Below are 26,024 nucleotides of genomic sequence, written 5' to 3' on the forward strand. Positions count from 1 at the left end.
GAGATGAGGAAAAAGGAGGTGGAAAAAACTGGTGTGGCGAGGGTGGTGGTGTCAAAATCGGAGCATGGTAAACTGAAGAATTTTGACAAGAGGCAAGCTGGTTAAACTATGAAAACTGATTGTAATACACTCAAATGTTCTCAGTGCAGTAGTGGGCAAAACACAGAAAACAGCCCAAATTGTTACACAAGAAGTGCCATCTGTAGGTAATGTGGAAGGAAGGGTCATTTTGCCAGGGTTTGTAAAAGTAATTCAGAGGGACAGAGTGAGGTTTTGGAGGTGCATCAAACTGAAGAGTTGAAAGATGGAGTAAAAAGTATGTTTTTACTTTTGTGGGTAGTAAGGCAATGAGTAAGAGTAGATGGATGTGTGAGATAAGAGCGCTGGAGAGTCAAAGTTTGATTGTGCTAAGGACAATTACTGTTTTGGATGATTCTGGGTCACTCTGTATGCTAGCGGGGGATCAAATTTGGGAAGATGTTTATGGTAGAGACTGAATTGTGATGATGGAATCTGATATCAAAGCTAGATGTTATTGAGTTTGTACCCATTTTGATTCAATTCAAAGATAAAAAAAAATTGTTGAAGGTTTTAGTTACAAAAAAGAGGTGATTGTTCGTTGGGGTGGAGACATCAAAGAGGTTTGGGCATCACCCTGAATCCCAACGCTAGGGACCAAGTTATGTTGGTAAATGATTTTTATGATGACGAAGACGTCATGGAAAATTGTCCTGAAGTTTTCAAGGAGACGTTAGGATGTCCTAAAGGGTCTGAACATTGCATAATAGTTAAAAATGGAGAGAAGCCTGTGGTGCACAAGGTCTGTAAGGTACATCTCATGCTGGAACGTCTAAGGGCAGAATTGAAGAAGTTGTTGGACACTAGGATAATCACGAAAATAGAGGAAATGAAATCCTCAGAATTGTTAACCCTTGTGGTGTAAGCTCCAAAGGATAATGGGAAGAGTATAAGAATGTGTATTGATTTGAGAGACTGAAATAAAAACATTTGGGTAGGCAGGCAGCTATTGCCCAATATAGGTCAGAAGCTATCCATCCTTGAAAGAGCTACTATGTTTATTGTTATGGATCTTTCTGCGGCTTACCATCAAGTGTGACCGTGTGAAGAGTTCAAGCACTTGACTTTATTTGCCACAAGTGTAGAATTTCCATAAGCAGCAGTTTGTTTCCAGCGGGTCATGTTTAAGGTGTTGGAAGGTGTGCAACAAGTCAAACTTTTTAAAAATAATATTTTGGTTATGGACCATGCATGGATGACCATGACAGAGACCTTTTTGGAGTTCCCAGGAGCTTCCATGATTGTAGCTTGGCTGAGAAAAGCAAATTTTGGGTCATCACTGTGACAAATTTTGGTCACAGCATACTAGATAAGGGATTAGACCTAAGCCACGCCAGTGCTGGTGGTCTTCCGCACGGGCCATTCTGACTCTTGGCTCAGCCAAACTGGCGGCAGGCGGGGAAGTGGAGGTAGCTCCACCTCCACCGCCACGCCAACAGAACACCGCCCAGCGAATCACGACCTGTGATTCGCTGTGGCGGTGTTCTGTTGACGTGGTGGTGTCGGCGGAGCTGCCCCCATGGGTCCCGTTCCCTCCCGGAGGACCACCAGGAACAGGTAAGGTGATCGTCCGTTAGGGAAGGGGGGTGGGGGGTGTTGTGTGTTGTGTGCGTGCATGGGGGTGTGCGTGTGTGTATGTGGAGAGGGTGCGTGAATGCGTGTATGAATGCGGGGGGTGTGTGTATGTGCATGTATGCGTGTATGAATGCGGGGGGTGTGTGTATGTGCATGTATGCATGTATGAATGCGGGGGGTGTGTGTATGTGCATGTATGCGTGCATGAATGCGTGCGTGTAAGTGTGTATGTGTGTGTATATGTTGGGGATCGGGGTGGGGGACGGGGGTCCTGCACCCTTTTGGGGTTGGCAGGGGTGGTAGGGGGTAGGGGAGAGAGTCGTGGTTGGGGTTGGGGGTGGGGGAGACCCCTATCAGTGCCAGGGAAGGAATTCCCTGCAACTGATAGTGCCTACCGCCATGGATTTCATGGCGGTCCCAAACCGCATGAAATCCATGGTGGTAGGCCGGGGTCAGGCGGGTTGGAATACCGCTGGCGGTATGTGACGACCGCCGGGCTGGAGACCCAGGTCTCCAGCCCGGCGGTCGTAACGGTAAAGCGGCCGATGGCCATGGCGGTCACCGCCATGGTCAGAATTCACAAAAAAAGACCGCCAGCCTGTTGGCGGTCTTCCCGCAGCTTCACCGCCGACCGCCACAGTCGGAATGACCCCCTTAATGTTGGCCAAAGATGGACCATGTGGTGGAGAAGATAGACTGGGAATGCAGTTTGTGTGCACATTGTGACAAAAGTAAGGCAAAAAAAATTACTTCTGTGCCTTTGGCAAAAGTACCCACTAGGCCCTGGTCCAAACTGAGTTTGGACATTGTTGGTCCTATCAATGTCTTAAGACCATCTGAGAGGTTTGTCATTGTGTTAGTAGACTACCCATCCAAATGGGTTTCTGCAGAACGTGGGTACTGTTTCAACCTAAAAGTTGACAAATTTCTTCTTGAAGGATGAATTTGGTAGAGAGGGCTTACCAGAGAGCATCATGACTGATAATGATGTTCAGTTTACATCTACAGTGATTTGTGAGTTTTTGAAGAATATAGGTTTGAGTCACATAAAAACAGCACTTTAATCCCCACTACCCAATGGTTTGGTTGAAAGTATGACCACATGGAACTAGAACTTCTTTGAAGGAATTACCAAGAGAGAGGTTGCGGGCACACAGGACAATGCCTTATGCAACAACCAATTTAGTTCCATTCTGTGCTGTTGAAGGGGAGAAACCCTGGTAATAAAGAGTGCCCGAAGAGGTTGAAATGTGTTGATGGTGAGGGTAAACTGAGTTGTGTGAGTCAGGAAACAATAATTGACCATCGAACGAAGTACAAGAACAGGTTTGACCAGACGTTTTGTCTCAAAAGGCTGAAATAGTGTGTGGGGGCTAGATGTGGTTTAAACAACCACAGTTTTCCAATAAAGAGAAAAGCAAATTTCTGGGTCCTTAGGCGATTGTGAGAACTAATGAAGAGAGAAATAATGTAGTGAGAGTGCAGACTGGTGAGAGGTGAACATGTCTTGTTTGGTGAAATGTGACACAAATCCTTGTTGGTTAGCAGTGGAGAAGATTCAGTGTCTAATATTGAAGGTTCGCAACAAAAAAGGGTTACATATCCACCTATGTGGAAAAGTGATTACATTTAAGGAGTAATATTTCACACCTCTAAGTTTGTTGTTTTAGGACAAATTTGTTTTTATAAGGTTTTCCATTAGTGTGTGTGTGTTGCATTTATGTGTTTAATTTGTATTTTTTTGTCATCACTGCATGTACTGCATATGTCATATGTTTGTCTTTTATTTTCTCTATGTTGCCTGTAAACTGTAATTTTTTGAGCATGTAATTTTCTTTTTTGTGTTCAGGGGGAGATGTGTTATATGGTGGGGTAAACATTGTTGGAACATTCTCTATGTCATTTGGAACGTCCCAACAAAAACTTGAAGCAGTTGGTGGAGGACCTGAAAAGCAAAGGGTGCCATTTGTTGTTGTTCATCTGATAAATTAAGGCCCAGTTTTATGAAAAAGTGGTGCGTCAGCACTAATGTTCAACTTTTTCTGCACCCCCCACGTACAGGCACCTAAAGGCACCCTGGTTGCGCTGTATTTAACATGTGGCATACCATGGCAGGAGTTAGAACAATAATTTCAACATTTTTTACGCTATTGTGGGGTTTTGCTACACTAGCATCAAACATTTTGACGCTAGTGTAGCAAAGTGCAAGGATGTCCATTGATATTAATGGGTGCATCATTTTAACGCCTGCTCTGAACAGGCGGTAAAAATGACAGAAAAGATGGCTCAGTGAAATCTGTTGAATTTCACTGTGCCACTTTTTAGGGCCTCCTAGCGCCGAAACATCACCCCCCTCGTGCATACATAATGCCTGGCACAGGCATAATGTGGCTCTAGGGTTGACAAAGTAGCGCAATGTTGTAAATGTGGCACAGGGAAAATCCCACCTTAACCCCACATTGGTGTAAAAAAAATGATGCAAATGTGGCACAAGGTGGTGCTAGAGGCTTCTCAAATATGCCCCCAAGTGTTTTCTGAAGAAACTTGCCATGTGCACAGTTTGTAGTGTGGAACACAACACAACCCCACCCTGCTCACCCTGCCAACACCTAGTCCCCCTTTGTCTCACTGTCTGAGAGGAGAACACAAAGGCCAACTGCGAACTATTCACTGTATTAAATATATTAGGGTAACTCAATGGTATCCATGGGAGAGGTAGGCCTTACAGTAGTGAAAATTTAATTTAGGTGTTTTTTGCTACAACAAAACATAAAACTTAAAAATACATATCCCTCTTTTTAAATACAGTGCACTCTACCCTGTTAGCTTTTTAAGGCGTACTGTGGGGGCATTTATATGTATTAAAAAGGAAGGTTTAGGTCTGGCAAATGGTTTATTTTGCAAGGTCGAATTGCCAGTTTAAAACCATAGAGGCTGCAATGGCAGGCCTGAGACATGTTTTAAAGTGCTACGTTAGTGGGTGGGACAATGAGTGCTGCTACCCACTAATTGCATTTAATTTACAGACCCTGGGTACATGTGGTACCACTTTCCTATGGATTTACATGGAATTAAGGGCCAGATATACGAAAGGATTTTACCCATTCTGTGTCTATGGGAAAAAGCTTTCGTACATATGGCCCTAAATGTGCTAATCTGGTGTAGGCCAATTTTACCATGTTTAAAGGAGGGAGCATGAGGAGCATGTCCACAATGGCACCTGTGTAGGACATGTCTTCGCAGAGCTCTGCTGCTGTGAACATCAACAATGGCAGTCCTGGCTCCCCTAAGAGCTCTCTGCCCCCCCAAAATGTGTGGGGATGTCCTCCAGTCACAGTGGGAGATGGAGGAGGTAGTTTTCCCAGCACCGCCAAGAATGAGTCACCCTTCTGCGCTCAGCTTCAAAACGGAAGGACAACACCTCCGACCCAGACAATCATTAGGGAGGCCCCACTTTCATGGCTGATTCCTGCTGCCTTCACCTGCTGCAGCATGGGGCCGTCCCCCTCCTTGCTTGTAATCTGAAGGAGCTGGGAACTTTACTTCCTCATTCTCTGGCTTCCATCTTCAGCGGCTGAACTCCTCTCTCCACCCCACCTGAGGCTTGACATGAATGTTGCTGATGACATAGAACCGCGCACTTCAATTTATCATGATGTTCCCAGGTGGGTAACCCACCAGTTGTACTGTTTATTGTTCTTCTCTGTTGTCCTTAATCTGACAGATTGTATCAGGTTAGCCACTAGTCAGTCACTGTGTAGTCAGCAGTCTACCTGAACTATGGTCAACATGGGACCCAGCCCACCCCATGTCAATAACTCTATACACCTCACACCACATGATTAAGGTCCTAGGTCTCAATATTCATGACCTTAATTCCCCAGTGATATGGCTGGCCCTTGTCTCCCACCTCAAATTGTGATGTTTGCCTCATTCAAGAAACACATCTCCTTAAGGTATATTGAAAGCACCAACGCTCCAGATGGTTTGACTCAGACTGCTAATATTTCTCCTCAGGGTTGCGTAAGAAAGCCAGAGTGGCAGTACTGCTGGCCACACACTACCCAGGGACGGTGGTTCAGACCCAGGGCTGCAATATCAGGAAGACTACTATCCCTATGTATCAACACAAAGGGTTATACTAGCAAACCCCTATGCCCCCAATTACCAGCAGGAAGCATTCCACGAAGATGCGCTGAGGCGAGTACTAGCCACTCCAAATGTAGATTATGGTGGGGGAGACTTCAACTTGGTCCCTAACGCTTCCCTATACAGATCAACACAGAGGACAGGACAAGTAGGAGCGGTGTCGATGGCGTGTCTGCAGTGGTTTACTGATGTTGGCTAGAGCAATATCTGGCACCAACGCCATCCTCTCATTAAAAGCTGTACATTTTTCTCTGTGGCACACTAGTCCTATGCTAGAATTGATTATTTCCTTATCTCCCAGCGTTTAATTACCACAACTAAGGCAGTTGATACTGGAGTAACTGTACTTTCTGATCATTCTCCTGTATCCATCACCCTCCGGGTCCCACCCGCAACATCGTACCTGGCGCCTTACGCATGAACTAGTGCACGCTGCCATTGTCGTTGAAATGACAAATGTCATCTGAGATTTTCTGCTCACTAATGGTACCCCTGAGATCCCCACATTTAAAGCAGTAATTTGAGGCCACTTTATAGCCATGGCAGCTCGAATGAACAAGGATAGGAGGAATAAGCAGTCACACTTGGAAGACAAAGTGAGGGACTTGAAGGAAGTTTATAAATTCGCAGGTTCCTTTAAAGCGAGACGGCAGAAACTCAGAGCTCTTGATCTTGATAAAGCTGAATACGCTGTCCTGCATATTAAGCAGAAATACTATGCTGGAGGCAACAATTAGGGCTACTTAGTGGTACATAGTCTTCAGGCCAAACCCTCCAACATAGAATATCAGAGGTTGAGGACTCCCAGGGCAATACAGCCAACCATGATGAACACATAGCCTGGGCATTTGAACACTTCTCTACACAGCTGAAGCCCTGGCCTTGAGGGGGCACTGAATCATATCTTGCACAAGTATCACTGACCTGTCTCCCCCGACTTACTCCTTCAGCCTAGATAGGGACATCAAAGGAACCCATGTACTTATGGCCATACAACGGCTGTCACCCGGCAAGGCACCGGGACCGGACGGATACACAGCAGACTTTTACAAAACCTTTGCACCCATCTTAGTACATAGTTTAGCTTGTCTATACAACTCATTGAGTACAACTGTTACACTCACTGATACAGTGCAATTGGTGACCATTACAGTTATCCATGAACTGGGCGAAAATCCCACTAATTGTTCCTCATACCATCCCATTTTACTGCAAGATTTTTACAAGTACCTGGCTGACCTCCTGGCCCCTTACAAGCAACATTGTAGGAGGCTGGCTTGGCTTACAGTGGGTACCTGATGGTACTTCCACCTTGTGCTATGTCCAGTTATCCCTTATTAGTAGATTAGTAGTGTTCTAGCAGCTTAGGCTGATAGAGGTAGCTAAAGCAGAGCAGCTTAGGCTGAACTAAGAGACATACAAAGCTCCTTCTATACCACTTATGTCATATAGCACTATATCATAAGAAACACAATATGCTGAGTTACTAAAAATAAAGGTACTTTATTTTAGTGACAATATGGCAAAAGTATCTCAGAGGATATACTCCCTTTGGAGGTAAGTAAAATACACAAAATATGCACACAAACCAAAATCAGGTAAGTAAACAGTTAGAAAAGTAGTGCAAATACTGTAGAATACAATAGGATGCAATAGGAGACAATAGGCCTAGGGGCAACACAAACCAAATACTCTAAAAGTGAAATGCGAACCACGAATGGACCTCAGACCTAGTGTAATGTGTAGAGAGTCACTGGGAGTGTAAGAAAACGCTAAGGGTGTCCAAGATACCCCACCCCAAGACTCTGAAAAGCAGGAGTAAAGTGACCCTACTACCCCAGAAACACAGTAAAGTCGTGATATGGGATTTTGCAAAGGCAACAACTGACTGCAAAGCACTGAAGACGGATTCCTGGACCTGAGGACCTGTAAAGGAAGGGGACCAAGTCCAAGAGTCACGCAAGTGTCCGGGGGGGGGGGGGGCAGGAGCCCACTTAACCCCGGATGAAGGAGCAAAAGGGCTACCTCTGGGTGGAAGAAGCTGAAGATTCTGTAACAACGGAAGGTGCCAGGAACTTCTCCTTTGTACAGGAGATGTCCCACAGTGTGCAGGAGGATGCAGCGTTGTTTCCACGCAGAAAGACTGCAAAGAAGCCTTGTTAGCTGCAAGAGTCACAGTTAAAGAAAATGGGTGCTGCCTGGGCCCATGAAGGACCAGGAGGTCGCCCCTTGGAGGAGGATGCAGAGGGGGGGCTCAGCAGCACAGAGAGCCCACACAGAAGCAGGCAGCACCTATAGAAGCACTTGAGAAGGCATTCAAGAAATGTGGGCACAGTGGTCATCTCAACACTACAAAAGAGGGTCTCATGAAGCCAGTGGTCAACTCAGCGAGTTGAGCAACGCAGGACGGAGTACTGGGGAACTGGGCTATGCTGTGCATGAAGCATTCCTTGCAAAAGTGCACAGAAGCCCTGGCAGCTGAAGTTCTTGCAGAACACAGGATTATTGTCTGGCGTGGGGAGGCAAGGACTAACCTCCACCAAATTTGGACAGAAGGACCACTGGACTGCCGGGGTCACTTGGATCCAGCTCCTGTGTTCCAGGGACCACGCTCGTTGAGATGAGAGGGGACCCAGAGGACTGGTGAAGCAGATGTTTGGTGCCTGCGTTAGCAGGGGGAAGATTCCGTCAACCCACAGGAGATTTCTTCTTGGATTCCAGTGCAGGGTGAAGGCAGACAGCCCTCAGAGCATGCACCACCAGGAAAAAGTTGAGAAAGCCGGCAGGATTAGGCGCTACAATGTTGCGGGTAGTCGTCTTGCTACTTTGTTGCGGTTTTGCAGGCGTCTTGGAGCAGTCAGCAGTCGATCCTTGGCAGGGGTCGAAGAGGGAGATGCAGAGGAACCCTGGTGAGATCTTGCATTCATTATCTGAAGAGAGACCCTAAATAGCCCTCAGAGGAGGATTGGCCACCTAACCAGGTAGGCACCGATCAGGAGGGGTCTCTGACATCACCTGCTGGCACTGCCCAATCAGAGACCTCCACTGTTCACTCACACCTCTGCATTCAAGATGGCAGAGGTCTGGGACACACTGGAGGAGCTCTGGGCACCACCCCTGGGGTGGTGATGGACAGGGGAGTGGTCACTCCACTTTCCTTTCTCCAGTTTCGCGCCAGAGCAGGGGCTGGGGGATCCCTGAACCGGTGTAGACTGGCTTATGCAAGGCGGCACCATTTGTGCCCTTCAAAGAACTACTCCTCTCAGGCCCTTAACACCTATTTCCAAAGGGAGAGGGTGTAACACCCTGTCTCAGAGGAAATCCTTTGTTCTGCCTTCCTGGGACTGGGCTGCCCAGACCCCAGGAGGGCAGAAACCTGTCTGAGGGTTGGCAGCAGCAGTAGCTGCAGTGAAAACCCCAGAGAGCTAGTTTGGCAGTACCCGGGGTCCATGCTGGAGTCCCTGGGATGCATGGGATTGGCACCCCAATAACAGATTTGGCATGGGGTGACAATTCCATGATCTTAGACATGTTATATGGCCATGTTCAGAGTTACCATTGTGAAGCTACATGTAGGTATTGACCTATATGTAGTGCACACATGTAATGGTGTCCCCGCACTCACAAAGTCTGGGTAAATTGTCCTGAACTATGTGGGGGCACCTTGGCTAGTGCCAGAGTGCCCTCACTTTAGTAACTTTGCACCTAACCTTCACCAAGTGAGGGTTAGACATGTAGGTGACTTATAAGTTACTTAAGTGCAGTGTAAAATGGATGTGAAAGAAGGTGGACGTTATTTTACTCAGGCTGCAGTGGCAGTCCTGTGTAAGAATTGGTTAGCAGAGCCTCAGTGACACAGTTAGGCACCACACAGGGAACACATTTAGGCCACAAACTATGAGCACTGAGGTCCTGGCTAGCAGGATCCCAGTGACACATATAAAACACACTGACAAATAGAGTTTCCACTATGAGCACTGGGGTCCTGGCTAGCAGGATCCCAGTGAGACAGTAAATACACCCTGACTTATACTCACAAACAGGCCAAAAGTGGGGGGTAACAAGGCTAGAAAGAGGCTACATTCCTACAAACATCTCGTGGACCCTGATCAAACTGGGTTCATACCTGAACACAACTACAGCGACAACCCTGAAGGGCATATTTACAAGTCCCTAGGGTCACCGGAGCATCACTTTTTGTAACGCTCTGGTGACACTGTGCAGTGCACAGTACTTGCAAGGCAGTGTTAAGCCACTTTTCTTCCTTTTGCCCTCTATATGGAGCCTTTTGCCGAATGAGCACACAGGAACAACGATATTGAGGTTTTACAGATGGGGCAGAGTGCATGAACTGGTGCTCTATATTGATGGCCTGATGATAGCATTGACAAAGCCTCTCTCCTCTTTATCCCATCTGATGAGGGAGATAGAAGCATTCAAACGAGCCTCTGGCTTCAATTTCAACTTCCCGAAATCTATTTTCCTTAACCTTACCATCCCGAGGCTGACCAATCTCACTTGAAATGCCTCTTCTCCTTCATGATGTGAGTTACCTGGGCATCCAGATGCTCCCGATGCCAGGCCAAACCATAGAAAGCAATTATGCCAAGCTCCTGGTCACTGCCAAATCTGATCTTCCTTCCTGGAAGAGATACACCGTCTCATGGTTAGGGAGACTGTCAGTGGTCAAAATGACCCTTCTACTGAAGATTCTTTATATAATGCAAACATTACAATTGCAGCTCCCCCCTACCCACATGTCCTCATAAAATTGAAGCATCTCATTTATGACCTTGTCTGGGGTGGAAAAAAAGTTTACGTTGCGAAAAAGCAGGACTACCTAGCCCCATCGGAGGGTGGACTGGGCACCCCTGACTTAACAAAATACTATACAGCGGCCCAACTCCGCTACATGGTGGAATGGTCTAGGCCATACATGAAGAAGCATTGGTGCTTCATAGATCAAGGTGTGTCTGGCTTACACATCTGGAAAATACCATGGCTGCCTAAACCCTACCACCCTCCTGTAATCTACATCTACCCAGTGACTTATGCCATGACAGGAGTCAAGGACATAGTACAAACCTGGTAGAAACTCTCTATAGCATATCGCCCCCTTCCTTTGCACCCTGGCAGGCTGCCACCTGCAAAAAGTTGGGAGGTCTATTTGAGGCTGAAGGCATTGTGGACTTTGCGCGACTCCAATCTAATTATGGCCTTCCTTCCAGTGCCCACTGGCAATACATTGTAGTGCCTTTTTAGTTTTAATGGGAATCAGGAGTTTAGCTTAGACTCCTGGCTTGCAGGTTTGTGCCCCCCATCACCTAGTTACTTTTCACCTAATTATCCTGCTCTGTCTAGACAATCAATTTTAATATCTCTTTTAAGATGGCTGCCTTTGTTTAGAGTTAGAGCAATATTTTGAACTGTGTTGTCAGTGCCACTCTGTGAAGGAGTCACTATCAGCGTCAAAACTAAATGATGGACCTAGATATTCACATCATATCCCTTTCCCACTTACGTGTGACAGGAGCATAATGTACTTTTGGTGGGAATTGTTTACATATTTGCCGCCACAAGCCTGCCCCCTTATCTATTGTTTGGGAACATACCTACAACAGGGGACCTACAAGATCTGTGTAAATACATCTCACACAGACAAGGTTATCAGAGGGATTCCTACCAGATGCCACTGACACTGTCTATGCTGCACGTCGCTTTGATGCAGACCCAGCCTTCATGTCACCTCGGAGTCTGATCTAGGGACTTCATTCCAAGGTAACAAGGGTTGTGGGCGCTTCTCAAGGACATGGCACTGGCAGATTAGGTTTATCACACCTCGCTCTCATTAGGTTAGAGATCAGGGGCCTGATTACAACTTTGGAGGACGGTGTTAATCCGGCCCAAATGTGACGGATATGCCACCTACCGTATTACGAGTCCATTATATCCTATGGAACTCGTAATACGGTGGGCAGGATATCTGTCACATTTGGGATGGATTAACACCGTCCTCCAAAGTTGTAATCAGGCCCTAGGTTTTCTTTGCTAGGGTTTTAGGGAATTTTCATTTCATGTTTATTTCAAGATGGTGGGGGTCTTTGTATTCATGACTCTCATCTTTACAATTCTGCTTCTTGCATTGTTCATTATCCTAATCATAGTACCTCATGCATTTTATTGTAGATTGCAGTCTTTTTAATAAACCTATTGAGAACTTTCCTGCATCTCCTTTATTGCCTGTGTGTGTGACTGAGACTTATTGCTAACGCAAGAAAAGGGTAACGCATTCAAGAGCCCATGTGTAAAGGCTGCCAGGTATAACCTTTTACTGTTTGGGTTTTTGGTGAGGTAATGCATGTGAGCGAGGAGGGTTGGGCCGACAGTTGTGACTTGTTGTAGGATTGGCCTGGTCACCTACAAACAAAAGTGCTATTATCCATAAACCAGCAGTCTCGCCTAGGAACGAGAGTCCAACCACAACAACATAGCCCTTTGACACTAGCTCTTGCTGCCCCATATTCGCCCACACGTGAGCCAACCCCTAATCTCCTTTGAAAAGAGGCTGATCACCAGCTCATCCAATAAACACATACTCTCTGACATCTATAAATTCCTCAATACCCTTTTTGGACCCTCTAAGTCTCTGGTGCAAAAATGCTGGGAGCTTGAATGTGAACGAACTTTCATTGCCAAAGAATGGGGTGACATCTGGCACAGGGCCTGCACCTATACATGTAGTGCAGTGGGTATGGAAATGATGCTCAAGACTGTACATTACTGGTATTACACACCAGCGAGGGTGTCTAAGTGGAAACAGAGCAGTGATGCGACTTGTTTGAGACACTGCAGAAAGACAGGTATGCTCAAACAGCTACTTTGGCACCTGCCCCAAGATTCAATCATTTTGGGCGGATGTCCTGGTTGGCATTAATGATATTTATGACAGACATCCTGAGATTCCCAAGTTACATCCTCCTAGGCCTTCTGAAACCTCTCACCCTTTAAAGTTTTCAAAGGGGCGGGCTATCACATTGGCGTTTGATGAGGCCAAGCAGGTCCTGTTGACACGATGGGGCTCAGACTTGGTGACTCTCACAGAGGGACCCCTTTATTTACTTGCTCAAAATTAACAGAAAGGGAATAATTTTCCTGAAATCAGCAGATCTAGTCAAATAAATCCTAACCAATCTGACCAAATTTAGAATGGATTCAGAATCAGAGCAAGAGGGAAGAACAAGAAGAATTTTTTTCTGGGTCTTGTGAAACACAGAAATTACTTTAAGACCAAGTCTCGACACAATACAATCCTCAAACAACCAAAGGTGAGGAGGGTTACATTTCAAAGCTGAAAGTTCATCTATCTTTCTGGCAGTGACAATAACCACAAAAAATTGCTTTCAAAGGCAAAAATTTCAAAGAAAGTTTGGCCATAGGTTCAACAGGAGGACTCTGTAACATTTTTAAAACCAGAAGAAGGTCCCATGTTGGGAACGTATTTCTTACTTTATGTCTCAACACATCAAAAACCTTAAACAGTAAGAAACCCAATTTTCAACAGCAAATGAGTACATCAAAGGAAAGCCTTAATTGCTGCCCACTGAACTCTAGAGGAGGACTAACCAATGTCAGATCCATCCTGTATGAACTGTAAAATCATCTCAGAAAATCAGACAACAGGAGAAATTCCATTATCATTGTGAGGATTTGGGTGTACTATATGATATTGCTATGGGTCCTTATCTTGCAGTACACGCTGAAGTACCATGTTGGGTCAAGTTTACTTAACCTTGAGCTCAACCCAGGTAGGTATGGCTGTGATCAGTAACGCTTGGCAAATGAACTTAGGCCCTGATTTATACTTTTTCACGCAAAACTGTGCTAATGCAGTTTTGCGCTAAAAAGTATACTGCCGGCTAGCGCCATTCCAAGACACTGGCCGGATGTCATATTTATGGAATGTCGGTAGCCAGTGGTAAGGCCCGGCTAGCATCATGAAAAAGGACGCTAGCCGGGTGGGGGAGGCATAGGGGGAACAGGAGGTTGTGAGTTAAAGGATGAAGCAAGTCTGGAATATGCCTCTAACCAGACTAGCGTCATCCTTTGACGCACAACCCCCATGGACATGACTCCTGCCTTGGTAAAGACAGGAGTCATGTCCAATAATTTTTGATGGCTTGCATCCAGCGACGTTGCCCCTAAATCAGCTGCACCATGCACAAATTAAAATATGCAAGGTAGGCCTTCCCCCACAAAATTGAATGCAAATCTTACGCAGTGATATTTATGGGTTGGCTAATGTGTGATGCATTGTTGGGATGCAGTGCACAAAGCCTAAAATGAGCCAGGAAATCCAGGGAGGAAATGATGCAGTGGCTGTAGTATAAAAACCTGAACATCATAAAACACTTTGGCACACTCATCTACACCATGGAGGTTGTGATCCTGCAGCTAGGAGTCGCAAGCAGACCACCACAATGTGGGCAGAGAGTGAGGAGGGAGCATGTGTTCCCGCAGAACATCTCCCTCATTGACCTCAGGGACGATGAGGTCATCAACTTCTACAGACTCAAAAGGGGGTTTATCATTGAAATGCAACCAAGATTGAGCCAACTCTCCAGCCACCAACTGCCAGGCCCACTAACATTCCTCTGCAGGACAAACTTGATTGCTGTGTTCCATATGCTGGCATCTGGTTTCTTCCAAATCACAACAGCCAAGTGACAGGAATATCACAGGCATCATTTGCTGTCTTCCTACGCTCTGTCCTGGATGCCATAATCCTGCTCAGACCCAAGTACCACCTCTTCCCCAAGACCCAACAGCAACAACTGGACACCAAGCAAGGCATATATATATATATATATATATATGAGCTAGCATATATATATATATATGAGCTAGCATAAAGCAAACCAAAGGTTTGCCGTACCCTGGGACAAGGTGAGGATCAATGATTTGTTGGTGGTAGTATACAATGAAAATGCAAGGAGTTATAAGAATTCCCTTCTTCAACATGCAGGATTGACCATGCACTTCTCCCAAAATGTCAGTGCACCACCAGGGATGGCTAAGTTGGCAATATTTGTGCAATATCCATCAATGTGAAACATTCCATTTGTGCCCCCCTGTGCTGTACACGTACACAGTTTAACATGCGTCTGACAAATTGTAATGTCCAGAAATGTGTGACCTACTAGAAAGCACAAAAAACAATAATGCAGCCTGGAAATCCCTGACAAAGGTCTGGTGGCATTGTTTCTACCAAGGTCACGCGTTATTGTTATGCAGGAGTCCAACTTACACTCCATCGATTCCATGATGTTACAGGTGGCCCCCAGCTGTGTGACAACTTTACTGGTTTCAGAAATAGAGGGGTGATGTTGTTCCCTCTGCATCATGACACCAGCAATGTCACATATGGACTCATGAATCGAAAGGAGCCAAGTGTAGGTGTCACTCACCATTGAAATTCAACTTATGGGTCGCCTGAGTCCTCAGCTGGGGTTGCTCAGCTAGATGGGGCCTGTCCTGTGGATGGTGGATCCTCCGGAGACCCTGAATGTCATCCTCACTTGACAAGACTGGAGGGGAACATTCAATAGAGTCTAGGAATTGTAGGAAAGTGTCCTCATCCATGTGGGGTGTTGGAAAAGGCCCTTTCTGCAAGGTCATCCCCAGACCTTTTGCCTTTTCCCTCCACTTTTTGCTGAATTGTTTTTGTTGGCTCTTTGACTCTGGGGTCTTTCCCCTGGAAGTTCTGGCTTGTCAGGCACATGTTCAGCCTAAAGTTACATACCCTGGACTGGAGTACCAGTTGCGGGATATCACACCTGAACTCGTGGGGGTGAGGGGGGCAGCTGCAACAAGTGCTCCAACAGTTTTGGCTCCTGAGGGTACCACTCCCAAGCGGCGTGTACAGGACTCTAGTGAGAGGAGCAAAGTGAGGGAGAGCCTATCCTTGTCTCCTGGTCAGCCTCAGGGTACAGACCTTAGGCTCAAGGACCAGTGTCAGGATACCAACCCTGAACTGCTGGGAAGAAGAGTGGAGAAAGCATGCAAAGCATCTGGGGCTACTACCCATCACTCTGAGAAATCAGGGATCCAACTAAGTTCAGAGAGGCATACAACTGGCAAGTGCCCTGCAGTAGTGGGCCATTGCCCAAGTTCTATTGCCTTAAGCAGGGAAGTCCATCAAGGCATTGATTGGTCTACCATGGGTTTAGGATGAAGGGGGTTATGTTGGAAATTACCCTTTTTGCAGGGTCATACCCAGACTTTTTGCCTTTTCCCTGAATTCATTTTTGTTAGCTCTAGGACTCTGGTCTCTTTACCACTGCTAACCAGTGCTAAAGTGCATGTGCTTTCTATTTAAAATACAGTAACAGTGGCTTAACCACAATTGGCATAGTTAATTTGCTTGTAAGTCCCTAGTAAAGGGTACTACATGTGCCCAGGGCCTGTAAATTAAATATTACCAGTGTGCCTGCATCACTGATTGTGCCACCCACCACTGTAACACTTTAAACATGACTCAGGCCTGCTGCTGCAGGGCCTCTGTGTGCAGTTTTAAACTGCCATTTTGACCTGACAAGTGCACCCATTTGCCAGACTCAAACCTTCCTTTTTATTACATGGAAGTCACCCCTAAGGTAGACCCAAGTTGGTCTCAAGGGCACAGTTTAAGGCATTTCAAATGTTGGACATATACTTTTAAGTTTAACATGTCGAGGTAGTGAAAACTGCTAAATTAGTTTTTCACTATTGCAAGGCCTATCACTCCCATAGGATAACACTGAGATTACTTTAAAGCATCTTTTAAGTATAACTCCCAATAGAGAAAAGATAGAAACAACTTATGGTGAAGTCAAATTTTAAATTGTAAGTCTGAAAATGCCACTTATAGAAAGTTGGCATTTTCTTACTTTAACCTTTCTGTGCCTCTGCCTTTCTCTGAATACACGTCTGGGTTGGATGACAGTTGGGCTTTGTAAATCCCCTCTAGACAGCCACACAAAATGTGAGTTTAGGTGTGATTTGATGGACCTTAATGGGCCATTAACTGGCTCGATGGGAGGTGGGGAGCATAGCACTGCCTCATTTATACCTGAATAGACATGTCCTGCCACCCACAATAGGGCTTAATGACCCTGTATTGTCATTCTGGCCAGCTTGGAGCCAGGACAGGAGAGGAATGGCATCTGTACATTTCAAAGGAAGACCTGTAAGTTTCTTCCACCTTCCAGAACTAGGGCACCACCAAAGTATAAATACTGGACCCCAAGCCCCATCAAATCGGATTCTACTGGAACCAAGGACACTCTGCCAGGAAGAAAGATGGATGTGCTGCCTGGAAGGACTGGCACTCTGTAGCTGCATTGCTGTGTTGGCCTACTGCTGCTGTTGTAGGGGGAACTGCCACTTTGCTATTGTTCTGCTGTGTTGGCCCACAGCTGCGGCTCTAGGAAGGACTGCTACATTGCTGTTTGCTGCCTGCTGCTTAAGTCCTACAATGAGAAGCACGGGCCTTGTCTCTACATCCTTGCAACCAGGAATCTCCAAGGGCTTGCTGAATTGCTCTCTGTTCTTCTGTAGTCTCAGGAACATTAAAGACAACTCAACTGCTGCAACACCTGGACTCTACCCTGCCAAGTGGTGCCATCCCAGTCCTGGACCCTTGGAAGTTGTCTTAAAGTGCTCTGCCTTCTGAGGTTGTCATCAGAACCGCTGAGGAAGTAACACAAAGTAACACCAAGCCCTGCAAAGTTTTGCCACACAGTTTCTCTGAACCGTCGGCGGACGTTAGAAACCATGCAAAGCAATGCCGCGCAGCCCATGCACCAGGTTTTAAGGTACTCTGTTCAGTGGGCCCAAGTGCGTCCCTATGGCTGGCCCACGCTCCATCGCGGTTGGCCTGAACTTCTGACTTTGTCCCGATCCAGCGTAACCAGAAAACCACACTTAGTGCTTTGCACTTCTATGCACTATTGTCACCTAAATCTTTAAAACTGCTTATCTCATCATCTATTAATTGGATTTTTGTTGTTTTGGTCTTGTTTTAATTGGATAATCAGATAAATATTAACTATTGTTCTAAAATGGGTGTTGGGTCTTTTTGTGGTCTCTTTCACTGTGTTACCGTGGGTAGGTGTTGCACAAATACTTTACAAATTGTCTTAGGTTAAGCCTGACTGCTCTGTGCCAAGCCACCAGGGGTAAGCACAGGTTAATTTAGGGAGTGAAACTAACTTACCCTTACTAGGATTGTGGTCTCTACTTGGACAGGGTGCATACCTCTGCCAGCTAGGGACCCAGTTTCTAACACGGGGCAGGACGGTGTCTTAAACAAGTTCCCGATGAAGGGCAGGCTACTCTACAGGAGGTGTTGTTTGTTCCTCTGAAAAGATATCGATATTTATCAATATTAATCAATCAATCAATCAAATCTCTTATGTGCGCTACTCACCCGCTAGGGTCTCACGGCGCTGATGGTGGGGGGGTGTTACTGCTCAAAGAGACATGTTTTGAGGCGCTTTCTGAAAGTTAGGAGGTCCTGAGTCATGCATAGGTTGATGGGGAGGGATTTCCAGGTTTTGGTGCCAGAGATGGTGTGTTGGATGCGGGGGACCGTTGTGAAGGCGAGGTCGGCGGAGCAAAGCTGGCAGGATGTGGAAGTTGATTTGTTCGTTGAGGACGGTCCGTGGAGGGCTTTGTGAGCGTGGATTAGGATTTTGAAGACGCTCCTTTTGTTGATGGGCAGCCAGTGTAGGGATCTGAAGTGGGCGGAGATGTGCTCGTGGCGAGGGAGGATGAGGGTGATACGTGCAGCTGCGTTCTGGATGCGCTGGAGTTTTCTCTGAAGTTTGGCTGTGGTCCCTGCATAGAGGGCGTTGCCGTAGTCCAGTCTGCTGATGATGAGGGTGTGGATGACCGTTTTTCTGGTTTCTATTGGAATCCACTTGGAGGTCTTGCGTAGCATGCGGAGGGTGTTGAAGCAATAGGATGATATGGCGTTGATTTGCTGAGTCATGGAGAGAGACAAGCCTAGTATGATGCCAAGATTGCGTGCGTGGGTGGTGGGTGTCGGGGGGGGTCCTAGGGTGGCAGGCCACCATGAGTCGTTCCATGCTGTCTTGTTGGGTCCGAAGATGATGATCTGTTATATATGTTGACATAAGTGTTTTTACTGATATTCATACTTTTTTTTCAATAGTCAAATACACATGGCTATGCAACACATATGTTAGAAGATGTAGTTTAGGCCTTATAAGGCTATTGCTGACTTACACATGACAGAACCTTAACATTGTTCACACTACCTCTGTATGAACAAGGGATAGCATTAATTTAATGACATACAACGCAACGCAGCTTGACAGCTTGTTGGCATCCCCTGCATGAAAGAGCGAGTGCATGTAATGGGCACTTTTTACATTTTTGTGGTCAGTGCCTACACTGATAATACACTATGGGGGTCATTCCGACCTCGGCGGTCTTTCAGTAAGACCGCCGAGGGACCGCCGTACGGAAGACCGACAGTGCTGGTGGTCTTCCGCACCGGCCATTCTGACTCTTGGCGGCGCTCCGCCCGTTTCCGGACGAAGCGCCGCCAACAGCCATACTGGCGGCAGGCGGGGAAGTGGAGGTAGCACCACCTCCACCGCCACGCCAACAGAACACCGCCCAGCGAATCACGACCTGTGATTCGCTGTGGCGGTGTTCTGTTGGCGTGGTGGCGTCGGCGGAGCTGCCCCCATGGGTCCCGTTCCCTCCCGGAGGACCACCAGGAACAGGTAAGGTGATCGTCCGTTAGGGAAGGGGGGTGTTGTGTGTTGTGTGCGTGCATGGGGGTGTACGTGTGTGTATGTGGAGAGGGTGCGTGAATGCGTGTATGAATGCGGGGGGATGTGTATGTGCATGTATGCGTGTATGAATGCATGCGTGTAAGTGTGTATGTGTGTGTATATGTTGGGGCTCGGGGTGGGGGACGGGGGTCCTGCACCCTTTTGGGGGTGGCAGGGGTGGTGGGGGGGTAGGGGAGGGAGTCGTGGTGGGGGTTGGGGTTGGGGGAGACCCCTATCAGTGCCAGGGAAGGAATTCCCTGCAACTGATAGTGCCTACCGCCATGGATTTCGTGGTGGTCCCAAACCGCATGAAATCCATGGCGGTAGGCCGGGGTCAGACGGGTTGGAATACCGCCGGCGGTATGTGACGACCGCCGTGGCGGTCGGAACGGTAAAGCGGCGGATGGCCATGGCGGTCACCGCCATGGTCAGAATGCACAAAAAAAGACCGCCAGCCTGTTGGCGGTCTTCCCGCAGCTTCACCGCCGACCGCCACGGTCAGAATGACCCCCTATATTCGTCATCCTACTTCTGAGAGCACTGCACCATGTCACCAGGGTGGCAGCATTCCCTATAGCCATAAGATAATACCACAGCAGTGTACATGTCATGTTATTGTGTTATGTTTCAAAAATGGTCCTGCACTCTGCCTTGCACACAGTAAACCACAAAAAACAGCCTTGCTGTACTGTCTTGCATGCAATTGTAACAACTTTTGTGGCAAAGGGATCATATGGGTCACACATCCAGGTAACTCTACACCGCAAGTAACCTTGCTACACTGTAGGAATGAGTAAGTACATGTATATACAATACTTGCATTTTATTTTCACATTCAGTAATTTCTTAGCACACACATTTATCTCCAAAGTACATAGCAGTAGACAATGATCCCTATCTCTGAATGGGATTACCAACATCCGCATTATGATTATGCAACATTTCAAGCTCAGTCCATTGACTCAGGACCCAAGATACTCACCTTCAGAGTCCCATTAATCTCTTTACTCAGCCTCGCTCAGTTGTGCTTATATATGACTTCTCAGGCAATCATCATGCAAACCCTGGCCCTGTACTCAATCTCACACACTGATGACACACATATCATCCAATGACTCTTAGAAGATACAAACACCACCAACATTTGTTACATTATGCTGTTGTTCAGCATGCCTACCTGTATGTGAGAGTTATGAGTTTTACTGAACCTCAGGAGACGTTAGTGAGGATAATCTGCCATATGTACCTACCCTGTTTGCCCATACAATCAGACTCAAACCCTCACCCTCCAACCATCCCAGACACCTGACCATCATTCTAGACACCTACATCACCCTTACGATTCACAAATCCCTGTTTCACATCCACCTGATTTTACATATGTTGCATAGTCAGACTTCTCTTCTTTTTCCCTCCTGCCTCCTGTGACACCACCCCCCAGGCCCTAATCACATATAGATTGTAATACACCAATTTCTCTCTACCATGACATCTCTGTACACGTGCAACACAAGTGTTAAACTATCATGCACAACTGTGGTTGACTATTATGCACCCTATTTTCTGGCACATACATCACCCGTTGCCTCCTTGAGATACTATTATGGCGGTCATTCTGACCGCGGCGGGCGGCGGTCGCCGCCCGCCATGCGGTCACCGCCAAATGGCCACTCCGCGGTCAGAAGACCACGGATGCCATTCTGGCTTTCCCGCTGGGCCGGCGGGCTCCCGCCAAAAGAGCGCCCGCCGGCCCAGCGGGAAAGGCCCTGCAACAATGAAGCCGGCTCCGAATGGAGCCGGCGGAGTTGCAGGGGTGCGACGGGTGCAGTTGCACCCGTCGCGATTTTGACTGTCTGCAATGCAGACAGTGAAAATCTTTATGGGGCCCTGTTAGGGGGCCCCTGCACTGCCCATGCCAGTGGCATGGGCAGTGCAGGGGCCCCACGACACCCGTTCCCGCCATCCTGTTCCTGGTGGTAAAAACCGCCAGAAACAGGATGGCGGGAAGGGGGTCGGAATCTCCATGGCGGCGCTGCTTGCAACGCCACCGTGGAGATTCAGCCCATGCAGGGGATTCCCTTTTCTGACCGCGGCTTTAACGCCGCAGTCAGAATGGGCTGGGAAGCACCGCGAGCCTGTTGGCGGTGCTTCCGTGGTCGTCGACCCTGGCGGTCGATGACCACCAGGGTCAGAATGACCCCCTATGTGTCCCTATTCAGAGACAATGCTAGTTCAAGCTGATCCACAACACCTACAAGGCACTACACTACCCACCAAGCTCACACACCACCAATACTCTCCCCAAAAAGAACATGGGCCTCTACTGTGCATTGCTTGCATTAACTCTCACCGCCAAACTCCATATGAGCAATACAGGTGTAGGGTGGTCTCTTACATGGCAATCATTACCTCTAGCAACCTCATCTAGCACACAGGACAGCTGGGTGCAAAATGGTTTAGTTAAATTGACTGTGCGCCTGGCTCTTCAAGAGATCGTACTTGGTGAGCTGGCACAAACTCAGCACCTGAATATCCTCTTGGATGAGACGTTAGCACTCTAGCAAAGCACAGTACTAAACATTTCATTCCATTCCACTTTTGACTGTGTAACCCCAAGACAAGCACACTTGCGGCACGATACAAGGGGTGTACAGTTTCCAATAGCCATCCGTGATGTGCTGTCCAGTCGCAGATTTTTGCTTTGTATTGTGGGATTTGTAGTCCAAGGGCCCAATTCACAAAGCTAAAGTTAGACCAAAAGTCTAACTTTACTACTTTTTGGTGTTCACAAAGGAAAGTAATGAGTAGTGTCTTTATGAGTGAAGAGATCCTTACCTGACTGCGGAAACTCCACCCGAGTTGAGGCCACACAAAGCCACGCTGCATGGCTTTGCATCACCTCATAGATATGGAGTAAGACTCATCAGCGCAAGTCACTGTGTTACCTTACTCTGCGCCAGGGAGGAGCTCCATGGGTGATGCGGTGGGTTTTCCCACGGAACACCCATGGATTTTGACACTGCTCCAGATTTACTTAATAGCGTAAACCTGGGACAGTGCCAAAACCTTACACCTCCCCACAGAAGGAATAACGAGAGACATGCAGCACACATGGAAAGAGGAAAAGCCTCTCAGGATTGTTTATGTGCAGGAAGGCATTCCTTCCTGCACAAAAACAATCCTGCATGCAATGCAGGCACCCTTGCACCATGGTGCCAGGGTGCCTGTGTTGCCGATAGGCAGTCAATTGTCCATCCTCAAAGGGGGAAATAACAGGAATGCACTGTATTTGACAAATACTGTGCATTCCTGCTCCTTTACATTGGCGTAGGGCAGCAACTCAAGAAGATTTTTGGTGCTGCCCTATGCCACTTCCCCATAAATATGGGCCAATGTTTAAAGGGACTTATCCTAGAATTAGTAATTAGATGTATGGCCCTGTAACATCTTGTGCTTGTGCAGCAAGAAACCGAGGGGCCTATTTATGAGCAGTTTGCATCGAGCATTGCAAACCTTAACACAGATTTTTGAAGCCATGCAAAGCCATTTTGCATGGCTCAGAGTGGCTTCAAAAATCTGGAGTAACTTCAATTTGCTGCATTGCGTTACTCTGCACTCTGAAGCATTTCCATGTGTGTTGCGTGGGTGTTCCCACGGGACGTCCATGGATTTTGATGCAGATTTACAAGAACTTGTAAACCTGGGGATGCGCCAAAATCTTACCACTTCCCTGGGGAGGCATGACAAGGGGAAATGTCTTTATTTCTCCTCGTTACCTCTTCTTTCTCTGTGTGCTGCATATGCCTCCTACAATTGTTTTCATGCAGAAAGGTGGACCTTCCTGCCCAAAAAAAGCCTGCATGTAATACAAGCACCCTTACACCATGGTGCATGGGTGCCTCTGTTTGCGCTAGGCAGCCCATTGTGCACCAGTGCTTGCGAAAGGACAGGAATGCAAAGTATTGCCTTCTTGCAGACCGCTCATCTCACTCGTTGCAACCGAGTGTTACACGATTTGGGCTCCCTGCACACGGTCAAGCGATCAGGTGCCAAAATCACAGATTGCCAGGCAAGGCGAACTGGAAACCACTGCAGAGAGTGGATTTCCAGTTTGTCTTTTGGGGCTGCAAGCAGTCAATGTTAATTAAAGGGTGTGACAACAACACCAGGACATCATCAGTAGCCTCAACAACTTTTTTGATCTCATGTTTTTTGGTGGAAGGAGTGGGTTGATGTGGACAGGGGACAAAGGCAGCTGGTCCTTGAGACATTCTCTGCAGAAAGCCCTGCCACCTCTAAGACAAACTCCCCTCCTAACAAGGCTGAGTTTGCTTGCAAGTTGGCAGGTATGTTCCTGCCCTTTCCCTGCAGGCAGTGCAGCTCAGCAAGGTGACCTGCTGCACTGCACTGCGTGACTTTCTCATACAAGAGACCCCGACCTTTAAAAGTGATCCCACGTATGGATGATCCCGCTTTCACAGTAGAAAGGAAGGCCCTTTGCATTGCTTCGACGGAAGAGAAATAAAAGCCATTCATCTTCCATTTGAAGCCAAGAATGCGGGCTGATGCCAACGCATTTCAAAAGTCGAGCAGCAGCCATCAAAGGGAAACAGACAAGCCCGAGCCCATCGTGCTCTGTTTAGTTCCGTTTAGTCTGAGCATGCTTAATTTACTAGCAATTATCTCCAGAGAACTGCAATGAGGTAAACCAAAGGAGAAAGGAGACTCAGGGCCATATGTGATCGCCAGAAAAGAAGAGGACCGAGTCGCGCTGATCAAACAAATAGGATAAGCGCAATCCTTTCGTGCAAGGACAAAGCAATAGGAGACAGTGCGTAAAATAAAAAATATAACAAATATGCATACGATATCAGGCCCAAGCACTGACCTTCCCCGAATGAATCACAGTCCCTAACGCTGTGAAGTACTCGAGTTAAAAACAGGAAAACTGTAAGTCTTGTCTTTAACCTTAATTAAAGTGGTATTTTCTTTGCTTTTTATTCTTAAAGGTGACTTAGATAGGGTGACTAGATTTCCAAAATGAAAAAAAACTGGGATGGCCTTAGACATAGAAATAGGATTGTTTTGGCACAGAAGGACAACACTAAGGGCCAGATGTATCATCACGGCCAGAAATCGCTATTACCGACTCGCAAAGGGCCATGTATCACATTTGCGATTCAGTAATTGAGATTTCTTTAAAATCGCAAATGCTATTACCAAATCGCAAATTGCAATACCGGCCCCATTCGCAGCTATGGGCCTGTTGGCCCATAGCTGTGAATTTTTTGCACCAGAACCAGAAATCGCAATTTTGGAAATGCAAAAGGCTAGGGTGCTCTCTGCTGCACCCCAAAAGCAACATGTAAGGTACAAACATGCCAAAAGGGCATGTGTGCTTTACATGTTCAATTTAAAAATACAGTTTAACTGCATTTTTAAATTTTGCACCAGGTTACCACCTGGTTGCAGATCATGGTATTTTGCATGTGCAAAATGCCATTCTGCTAAAAATCGCAATTTGCGAATTTTTGCAGCATTGCCTTGCGACCTGGATCTTGCGAATCGCAAATTGCGATTCGCAAAATCCAGGTCGCAACGCTAGAAATTGCAATTTTAACGATTTCTGCTTTGTGGTCGGCGAATGCCTTTCATGCATTGCAGACCACTATTTTGCACTCGCAAATGGGCGAATTTACCGATTCGCACCGTTTGCGAGTGCAAAATATTTTCATACATCTGGCCCCAAAAATATTAAAGGAGCGGGCGTGTGTGCGCATATATATACATACACGTCGCCCCCCCAAACCATGTGTGATGATCCTGACTTGGATTCACCCCTCATTAGCCCTTTAAAAAAATCGTGTTGTGCAGGTAACTATCTAGTAACTTAGTTTAGCTAAGCTTGATAACATTGCTCATGGTTAGCCTGTATTTTTCACATTGCCTGAAAAGTGAACAAAGGTGGCCAACAAAAATACATTTCTACATCTAAAATCTCTGACTCACGTTTGGATGTTTATATACATCATGAAAGGGTGTTTCATGGACATCCTTGTGATGTATATATACATATATTAAACTTGCCTTTGAGGATCCTGCGGACCTTGTACATACCTGCACGCTCCGTTACTGCTGGGTGTGCAATGCCAGTGCATAATTTGAGCCAGTGGTTGCAGGTGGGGCCCATTTGCACTCATTGTTGGGCACTAGCACTTATTGTACTCAACAGACTTTCATCCAGAGCAACAGAGAGAAAACGCAAAAGGGAGAGAGAAGTGCTGGAGCATTTTCATCCTTTGCAGGAATCAATGCTCATCGAGGCGGATGGATCTTTGGACCAAGCAAGCTGTGTGGTAGAACCACTAACATAATTTC

This window comes from Pleurodeles waltl, chromosome 4_2 (genome assembly GCF_031143425.1).
Source record: "Pleurodeles waltl isolate 20211129_DDA chromosome 4_2, aPleWal1.hap1.20221129, whole genome shotgun sequence".
Taxonomy (NCBI): Eukaryota; Metazoa; Chordata; class Amphibia; order Caudata; family Salamandridae; genus Pleurodeles; species Pleurodeles waltl.